Source organism: Coregonus lavaretus (genome assembly GCF_964263955.1).
Source record: "Coregonus lavaretus genome assembly, chromosome: 25".
Taxonomy (NCBI): domain Eukaryota; kingdom Metazoa; phylum Chordata; class Actinopteri; order Salmoniformes; family Salmonidae; genus Coregonus; species Coregonus lavaretus.
The window spans coordinates 4,374,411-4,385,547 of NC_140012.1; positions in this window are offsets into that span (position 1 = coordinate 4,374,411).

The following is an 11,137-nucleotide window of genomic DNA, read 5'->3' on the forward strand; positions in this document are numbered from 1 at the left end:
TGGATTACTGCAACTCGCTGTTGGCTGGGCTCCCTGCCTGTGCCATTAAACCCCTACAACTCATCCAGAATGCCGCAGCCCGTCTGGTGTTCAACCTTCCCAAGTTCTCTCACGTCACCCCGCTCCTCCGCACACTCCACTGGCTTCCAGTTGAAGCTCGCATCTGTTACAAGACCATGGTGCTTGCCTATGGAGCTGTGAGGGGAACGGCACCTCCGTACCTTCAGGCTCTGATCAGTCCCTACACCCAAACGAGGGCATTGCGTTCATCCACCTCTGGCCTGCTGGCTCCCCTTCCTCTGCGGAAGCATAGTTCCCGCTCAGCCCAGTCAAAACTGTTCGCTGCTCTGGCACCCCAATGGTGGAACAAGCTCCCTCACGACGCCAGGACAGCGGAGTCACTCACCACCTTCCGGAGACATTTGAAACCCCACCTCTTTAAGGAATACCTGGGATAGGATAAAGTAATCCTTCTACCCCCCCGCCCCCCCTAAAAAAAATAATAAAAAAAAATAAAAAAATTGTAAAGTGGTTATCCCACTGGCTATAGGGTGAATGCACCAACTTGTAAGTCGCTCTGGATAAGAGCGTCTGCTAAATGACGTAAATGTAAAATGTAATTCCTGGTCGTAATGCTGGTAGTTCTGGTGAGTTACCTCTGCTCTGATATCCAATAGTTTTTCCCGGCTGTATGTAATGATACAAAACACTTTCTGAGCTAATAATGTAAAAAAAGAATACATAAAAAAAACAAAATACCGCAAAGTTTCCTAAGAGCTAGTCGCGAGGCCACCATCTTCGTCGGCGCCAGGTTGTGTGTCATCAAGGCAAACGGTGGCTATTTGAAGAATCTCAAATATAAAATATATTTTGATTTCCTTAACACTTTTTTGGTTACTACATGATTCCATATGTGTTATTTCATAGTTATTCATAGTTATTCTACAATGTAGAAAATTGTAAAAATAAACAAAAAACCCTTGAATGAGTAGGTGTTCTAAAACTTTTCAACGGTAGTGTAGGTCTTCATGTGTATCAAATCTGTAGGCGATTGTGGGCTAAATCAATGACAAACAGCTGAAATGTTCAGGCTTCATCATGATCTGTGATCGAAACAGGCTGGGGTGTTTTCTGTTCTGTTTAGGCTAAGGTTATGAGTAAGAACGCAACTGCACTGAAATGAATAGCCTGGTTCAATGCGATTCTCCTGAATAAATAAGTGTTTATCTGTTAAGCTGTTTGGTCTATGCATAGACCCATACCAATTCTATCTTTTTGGTATTTTGCGGTAGGCATAGCCTATCACTAATATTCTAAATTGCGGCGCATTTAATAAACCAACCACATTTTCCTGTGATGTTGAGGCTGAGCAAGACCTTCGATAGGCTAGTAGAATATGCGGAAATAATCGTGGAGTTAATCATTGTTATAGCCTAGATCGCTTTATATAATCTGGACCATTGTTTTTTCTAAGGCTAAGCAAACAAGGGGTAGCATATGCTTTTTGCCCATCTCTATAACAAGGGTTAGGCCAATATCCTCACATGCTCCCTCAATTCGAGCCCTGCTTTCAACCATAAGACATCTCCATAGAAATGTATAGCCTAAGGATTGCATGGTGACAGTGATTGTGTCTGTTAAACCGGTAAACTGAGAACTCTGGGGAGAAAGCGAGGTGAAATCATGACATCAGTGATTTTCAGGTCAGAGATAGATGCCAGAGTTTGTGAATTGGAATTCCGAGTTGGATGAGCTCGTTTTTTTTTCGAGTTCCCAGTTGTCTTGAACGCACTGAAGTTGGAAGTCAGAGATTGCCAAGTTCCGAGTTGTTTGGAATGCGCCACTAGAGACCTAGGCTACCTCTTATTTCTGAATAGGGCAACTTCCAACAAAGAAGCCCTTGTGTCTATATTGATGTGAGAAATAGGCATATCTACACAGTAATGGTGGCTGGCTGCAATATCAACTAGCCTATTAATTTTTGTATTGAGGTGATATGCCTATTTTAGCTAAATCGACAAAGGAAATTGATTAGATTACTCTGGCAATGAAAAATATTTTTTACAAAATCATGTACATGTAGACGTCATGTAGACATTTGTAAGGCTTCCATGGTGAGATCTTTAATAATAAACCAAACAGACACTTAAACTAACACGTGACGCGTAACACATGTAGACGTTTTTAAGGTGTCCATGGTAAGATCTTTCATAATAAACTTACAAGCAAACTGACACGTGACGTGTCAGTGCCACGTTACACGACATGAACACTACGTCTACATGACTTGTACATGTCACGTGACATGAACGTGACGTGAACGCGTCGTCAGTTTGACGCCTTAGAAAGAAACTTTTCTCCATTGACAGTCCATGTTAATTCATGGCGATATTTTATGGCGCTAGGAAGACTTTAGGTGACTTGGTGAGAGGTAGATTCACGAAGCTTAATTCTGTCCTGAATCACCCCCCATAGTCAGCAATACAAACCAATTACAGGCTCATTCGTCTGCCCAGGCTTTGCTGACGCCTGCCAGATCTTACAACACCTGGATAGATATTTTACATATCAGCTAACCACATGTTATTGCAATCTGTCAGTCGATGAGTCGATTACGTAACACGCGACCATTGGTTGATGCATGCAACTTCTTAGCAGGGGAACGCAACCAATAATTGATGTGTCTCCAATAGAAAATATTAGAAACCCTTGCCAATTTTATGGAACAACAGGGATCATGTTAGGTTGGCAGCTCAAGGTCTTATCATAACCCTTACCTTAACCATTTTAAATGTAAACTTCAATGCGGTAGGGACGTCACAAGGATCCCGGATAGCATGGACCCTTTGGCTTTAATAGTACATAGAACTGAAGTGGGTTGGAGTATTTTAAGTTCGTAAAAAAATAACCACGTTTCCATCCAGCCATTTCACACAGATGAATTACCTGACACATGAAAAAAGTCACGACCGGGCTGATGGAAACATGACATGCCGGTACAATTTTATAAATGTCAACAGACAATTTGTTGGTTCGACATGGTGGTATCTTTTTGTGTCTGTAAAATGAATTATGCGAGAAATGGTGGTGAGAAATGGTGGTGGAATCACCTTTGAGCAAATATTGATATAATAACCATCATAACGAAGTAAAATTGGAGTCACGCGATGATATGTTGTCTAGTCCTCCCACTACGACTCGGGGAAACCGAGAAGAATGGTCTTGCTGATTGAATGGGGGAAAAAATGGCATGACACAAAGCACCTAGACGTAATAGTGCCTGAAAAAATTGATTTGCCTTGTGTGCGACATGCTGTGTCTAACACATGATGAGATCTGAGATCAGGCACTGTTGCAACATGACCATAGTAACTGTAGGACCAACCTTGAAAAGGCATTTGAGTGAAAGTGTTATGAAAACTGCAGGTTCCAGATGTACCTTGCATGCTAGCAGTAAGAGAATCATCGTGGTAAAACCAAATGCTGGGTAGACTTAATTTGCAACCAGAAGCTGGTGACTATGGGACCAAACCATTGTTAGTAGGGTAGGATGTTTTGAAGCTTGCATGGAGAAGCATTTCCCCGGATCCTTTCAGGCAAGGTGCAACAATAACAAATTGTTAGAATGATGACAAGAACCATGGAAATTAGCATTAATAGGCTATAGGGAACATGACTGAAGCTGAAGCCATGATTCTTGATTGATATATTGTCGATGGCACCATGGAGAATATAACAATTATTCGAAATGGAACTGAATGCCAGGAACTGACTTGACAAGTTATTGCAGAAAACAAGATGAAATACCAATGAAAAAATGCCAAGAGTGATGAGAGTTAAAGGCAGTGGTCTATTGAGCTCATAAAGCATGGATTAAATATTACATATAAGAATCAATTGATAAAATGACTGATGTTGCAAAGCACCGCATATGATTAGGTAAGCCGGTGTGATGGAAAATGTTATGTTGGTGCTTTTCTATTTATACATTGCTGTGTTCTATGTTTGTGGTTTTCTAATAACCGTTTTCTGTGTTCATGCAAGTGACTGATTGAACGAACCCTCACTATCAGTATCTGCAATTTGGCAGTATGCCCAGACCCTTGTTTTGATATCTCAGTTTCAAGTTCTCAGCTTAGAGAAGAAGCCTTGTGAGGTATTGGTCTGTCACATGCATGACCCAGTATTGGTCGGTGAATTAATTATGAATAAGCTAAAATCATGCAAATATGATAATAAGGGAGATTACCGAGTGTGTTTGGGAATAGTACTAAGTGAATGAGGATGTGAGAGTTGTGTGATTGTGAGATATGACACATTAAACTGATTGAAATTTAGATAATAAATGTATTGACATTTGAATAACAAGAGATTGAAATATGGATAATAAGAGATTGAAATTTAGCTATAACGTACTGAGTGAATGAGAGCTGTCAGGGGACTAGCTCCAGTGTGAATGTGAGCTGAGTTTTCCAGCTCTGTGTGAGCTGAGTTTTCCAGTTCTGTATGAGAGAGTTTTTCCATCTATAACGTTATCTAGGTGTTCCGTCCACCACCACCCATCGTAGTCTGGGAGTACTAATAATAGCACGTGGTGTTTTTGAACACAGTGTTGTTTTATATGTATAGGAAGTAGTGGTCTATAGGCATTTCTGAATTGTCTATGTGGTCTGGGACCACTGTCTCTGGGAGGCTAGAACCGTTGAAGATACATATGGTGCATAGATGCACATGGAGTGGTGTGGATGTTAATCCCTGTGTATAGTTACAGTGAGAGAAAAAAAGTACACTGCTCAAAAAAATAAAGGGAACACTTAAACAACACAATGTAACTCCAAGTCAATCACACTTCTGTGAAATCAAACTGTCCACTTAGGAAGCAACACTGATTGACAATAAATTTCACATGCTGTTGTGCAAATGGAATAGACAACAGGTGGAATTTATAGGCAATTAGCAAGACACCCCCAATAAAGGACTGGTTTTGCAGGTGGTGACCACAGACCACTTCTAAGTTCCTATGCTTCCTGGCTGATGTTTTGGTCACTTTTGAATGCTGGCGGTGCTTTCACTCTAGTGGTAGCATGAGATGGAGTCTACAACCCACACAAGTGGCTCAGGTAGTGCAGCTCATCCAGGATGGCACATCAATGCGAGCTGTGGCAAGAAGGTTTGCTGTGTCTGTCAGCGTAGTGTCCAGAGCATGGAGGCGCTACCAGGAGACAGGCCAGTACATCAGGAGACGTGGAGGAGGCCGTAGGAGGGCAACAACCCAGCAGCAGGACTGCTACCTCTGCCTTTGTGCAAGGAGGAGCAGGAGGAGCACTGCCAGAGCCCTGCAAAATGACCTTCAGCAAGCCACAAATGTGCATGTGTCTGCTCAAACGGTCAGAAACAGACTCCATGAGGGTGGTATGAGGGCCCGACGTCCACAGGTGGGGGTTGTGCTTACAGCCCAACACCGTGCAGGACATTTGGCATTTGCCAGAGAACACCAAGATTGGCTAATTCGCCACTGGCGCCCTGTGCTCTTCACAGATGAAAGCAGGTTCACACTGAGCACATGTGACAGACGTGACAGAGTCTGGAGACGCCGTGGAGAACATTCTGCTGCCTGCAACATCCTCCAGCATGAACGGTTTGGCGGTGGGTCAGTCATGGTGTTGGGTGGCATTTCGTTGGGGGGCCGCACAGCCCTCCATGTGCTCGCCAGAGGTAGCCTGACTGCCATTAGGTACCGAGATGAGATCCTCAGACCCCTTGTGAGACCATATGCTGGTGCGGTTGGCCCTGGGTTCCTCCTAATGCAAGACAATGCTAGACCTCATGTGGCTGGAGTGTGTCAACAGTTCCTGCAAGAGGAAGGCATTGATGCTACGGACTGGCCTGCCCGTTCCCCAGACCTGAATCCAATTGACCACATCTGGGACATCATGTCTCGCTCCATCCACCAACGCCACGTTGCACCACAGACTGTCCAGGAGTTGGCGGATGCTTTAGTCCAGGTCTGGGAGGAGATACCTCAGGAGACCATCCGCCACCTCATCAGGAGCATGCCCAGGTGTTGTAGGGAGGTCATACAGGCACGTGGAGGCCACACACACTACTGAGCCTCATTTTGACTTGTTTTAAGGACATTACATCAAAGTTGGATCAGCCTGTAGTGTGGTTTTCCACTTTAATTTTGAGGGTGACTCCAAATCCAACCATGGGTTGATAAATTTGATTTCCATTGATAATTTTTGTGTGATTTTGTTGTCAGCACATTCAACTATGTAAAGAAAAAAGTATTTAATAAGATTATTTCATTCATTCCGATCTAGGATGTGTTATTTTAGTGTTCCCTTTATTGTTTTGAGCAGTGTATTTGATCCCCTGCTGATTTTGTATGTTTGCCCACTGAAAAAGAAATGATCAGTCTATAATTTTAATGGTAGGTTTATTTGAACAGTGAGAGACAGAATAACAACAAAACAATCCAGAAAAACGCATGTCAAAAATGTTATAAATTGATTTGCATTTTAATGAGGGAAATAAGTATTTGACCCCCTCTCAATCAGAAAGATTTCTGGCTCCCAGGTGTCTTTTATACAGGTAACGAGCTGAGATTAGGAGCACACTCTTAAAGGGAGTGCTCCTAATATCAGCTTGTTACCTGTATAAAAGACACCTGTCCACAGAAGCAATCAATCAATCAGATTCCAAACTCTCCACCATGGCCAAGACCAAAGAGCTCTCCAAGGATGTCAGGGACAAGATTGTAGACCTACACAAGGCTGGAATGGGCTACAAGACCATTGCCAAGCAGCTTGGTGAGAAGGTGACAACAGTTGGTGCAATTATTCGCAAATGGAAGAAACACAAAATAACTGTCAATCTCCCTCGTCCTCGGGCTCCATGCAAGATCTCACCTCGTGGAGTTGCAATGATCATGAGAACAGTGAGGAATCAGCCCAGAACTACACGGGAGGATCTTGTCAATGATCTCAAGGCAGCTGGGACCATAGTCACCAAGAAAACAATTGGTAACACACTACGCCGTGAAGGATTGAAATCCTGCCGCGCCCGCAAGGTCCCCCTGCTCAAGAAAGCACATATACATGCCCGTCAGAAGTTTGCCAATGAACATCTGAATGATTCAGAGGAGAACTGGGTGAAAGTGTTGTGGTCAGATGAGACCAAAATCGAGCTCTTTGGCATCAACTCAACTCGCCGTGTTTGGAGGAGGAGGAATGCCGCCTATGACCCCAAGAACACCATCCCCACCGTCAAACATGGAGGTGGAAACATTATGCTTTGGGGGTGTTTTTCTGCTAAGTGGACAGGACAACTTCACCGCATCAAAGGAACGATGGACGGGGCCATGTACCGTCAAATCTTGGGTGAGAACCTCCTTCCCTCAGCCAGGGCATTGAAAATGGGTTGTGGATGGGTATTCCAGCATGACAATGACCCAAACACACGGCCAAGGCAACAAAGGAGTGGCTCAAGAAGAAGCACATTAAGGTCCCGGAGTGGCCTAGCCAGTCTCCAGACCTTAATCCCATAGAAAATATGTGGAGGGAGCTGAAGGTTCGAGTTGCCAAGCGTCAGCCTCGAAACCTTAATGACTTGGAGAAGATCTGCAAAGAGGAGTGGGACAAAATTCCTCCTAAGATGTGTGCAAACCTGGTGGCCAACTACAAGAAACGTTTGACCTCTGTGATTGCCAACAAGGGTTTTGCCACCAAGTACTAAGTCATGTTTTGCAGAGGGGTCAAATACTTATTTCCCTCATTAAAATGCTAATCAATTTATAACATTTTTGACATGCGTTTTTTCTGGAGAATTTTTTACCCTCACTGTATATACACTGTAAGACCTTTCTGTAATTTCAACAGTAAAACACTGTAGGATGCACAGTATAATACCATAAATGTGTTTTACAGCGTTCATGCTGTAGATTGCACTGCATTATGGGTAAAATGCTGGAAAATATTGTTATTAACTGTAAAAATTACTCTAACATACTGAATTTATTTACAGTAATAGCTTATGCCTACTGTAGATTCAAATTATCTGTTTCAGGCGCCAACCTCATGCTGAGAAACATGAAGCTCAGACTATTTTAGTAAATATCTTCTTGAAGCAGCTGTGAAGTGGAAGAATATTTTCAGCAGCTGCTGGGTAGGTACCTTGCCTTGTTTATAAGCATATTTATTGCTAGCCAATATTGAATTACTGCATGTTTCCTTAGCTAACCTAGCTAGATAGCTGGCTAACGTTTGCTAGCTAGCTAGCTGAAGTTGACAAAATACATTTTGGACTGCTCTAAATTGCTCGTAAATATCTAGCTGTGCAACCTAGAAAAACATCATCCAGAGAATATTGTGATTATAGTCTGTATCGCAGCCTTTGAGTGCCATAGAGAATACACTGAGCGCAGATTCGTGACCGTTATGTTTCCACCGTTACTCCAGAGAAAATGGCTTGTTTCTAGCAGTTCAAAAGATGACCCATATTTTTTCGGATTGACAGGCTGCATTTAACAGATAAACCGCGTTGTGGGCCGTACTCGAGAGCCGCTAAAGCTGACGCGAATGACCACCATATTGTATCGAGGTGCCTAACGACCTAAGGTGCAGTGCCACTGGTCAATGGGGAGAACATAAATGGCTAAAACACTGGGACAGAGTGTCCTCCTTAGCTGTCACAACCCTGTGTGATTCAGTTCCCTTGGCTCTCATCTGCGCCACATAAATCATCGTTTTGTAGGCCAGGATTGTCCATATTGCCTCTCCCGCTAACCATTTGTTTAATTAAAAAAACATTGTTCCATAATGTTACAGTATTAGCTAAACCTGTTCACTTTACCAGTAGTTCGCAAACATTTGGTGGCACAGCTAGAAAGGAAAATGTTGTGAGTCTGGTAAAATAATCTGTGATATTGTGTAGGCTATAGCAATGTTGTATTAGTTTGCTAGACACGTGTATGTGACAAATAACATTTGATTTGATGTCTCAATTGATTTCATAAACTATATTGGATATATGCTGTAGGCTCGAATCAACCCAAGATGATGAATCCTGAAGATGGATCAAAGTGCATGACAAGGTGCCCCAGAGGAAGCCAGCTGTTTGTTCTCAATCCCTACCTTGCCCCATTCTTCCAAGAGCTCACTGAGTTTGAATGAAGACCTCTAGTGAGGTAAGTACACATACACAGGACACCAGCTTCATTTGTCCCCTGTCTTTTTACCCCTAGAGTAACAACCCTGGTGCTCTCTGTCTCTCATTCTAGTCTTTCTTTTTCTATGCTTGTCCAAGGGGTGAAAAGAGCTGACAAATCAGAATTGAGGAGTTTTGTTACGGAGCCACATGAGGAACACCTGATGCTGCGCTGACTTCTCTTTCCTGGATGCTCTCCGGCCCAAACCGGACCCCCTTACCACATGGCAACTCCACCGCCGCGGACCGCAAGGCGCTTCAGAGGGTGATACACGCAGCTGAACACACCATTGGGTGCACACTGCCTGCCCTCCAGGACACCTACAACACCAGGTGTCACAGGAAGGCCAAGAAGAACATCAGGGACCTCAGCCATCCGAGCCATGGCCTGTTCTCCCCATTTCAATTACTCAGATGCGGGTGGCACAGGAGCATTATGGCGAAAACTGGAAGACTGGCCAATAATTTCTACCCCCAGACCAACAGGCTGCTGAATAGCCACCACTACCTGCCTATTCTTCAAATAGCCACCCTTTGCCTGGATGACGGCTTTGCACACTCTTGGCATTCTCTAAACCAGCTTCACCTGGAATGCTTTTCCAACTGTCTTGAAGGAGTTCCCACATATGCTGAGAACATGTTGGCTGCTTTTCCTTCACTCTGCGGTCCGATTCATCCCAAACCATCTCAATTGTGTTGAGGTCAGGGGATTGTGGAGGCCAGGTCATCTGATGCAGCACTCCATCACTCTCCTTCTTGGTAAAATAGCCCTTACACAGCCTGGAGGTGTGTTGGGTCATTGTCCTGTTGAAAAACAAATGATAGTCCCACTAAGCCCAAACCAGATGGAATGGCATATTGCTGAAGAATGCTGTGGTAGCCATGCTGGTTAAGTGTGCCTTGAATTCTAAATAAATCACAGACAGTATCACCAGCAAAGCACCCCCACACCATCACACATCCTCCTCCATGCTTTACGGTGGGAAATACACATGCAGAGATCATCCGTTCACCCACACCGCGTTTCACAAAGACACAGCGGTTGGAACCAAAAATCTCAAATTTGGACTCCAGACCAAAGGACAAATTTCCACCGGTCTAATGTCCATTGCTCGTGTTTCTTGGCCCAAGCAAGTCTCTTCTTATTGGTGTCCTTTAGTAGTGGTTTCTTTGCAGCAATTCGACCATGAAGGCCTGATTCATACAGTCTCCTCTGAACAGTTGATGTTGTGATGTGTTACTTGAACTCTGTAAAGCATTTATTTGGGCTGCAATTTCTGAGGCTGGCAACTCTAATTAACTTATCCTCTGTAGCAGAGGTAAATCTGGGTCTTCCATTCCTATGGCAGTCCTCATAAGAGCCAGTTTCATCATAGCGCTTGATGGTTTTTGCGACTGCACTTGAAGAAACTTTCAAAGTTCTTGAAATGTTCCGCATTGACTGACCTTCATGTCTTAAAGTAATGATGGACTGTCATTTCTCTTTGCTTATTTGAGCTGTTCTTGCCATAATATGGACTTGGTCTTTTACCAAATAGGGCTATCTTCTGTATACCAGTTCTGAGTTTCCAGTTGTTTTGAACGCGGCAGAAATCATTCTGGATTGACAGCATGGCCAATGTATTCAACCTTTTCTAGCCCATGGTTTTGCATGTGAATGTTGATCCTTTTAAGCTTGGAAAAGAGACATTTAAACCTAGACTTGGACCATACACCACTGAATAGCAGGCTAGTGATTGCTTTGCAACGCTTGCAATTAGCCACTGATCCCTTCCAAACCACTCATTGTTGAATATGCTATTTCCATCTTGTTGTGTAATGTTTAAATCCAATGGCTGATGAGCACCGGTACATTTTTATCTATAATTTATCTTCATATGACAAGGATAGAAAAGGATTTGCCAGTAGATTGTCGACTCGATTCATGATG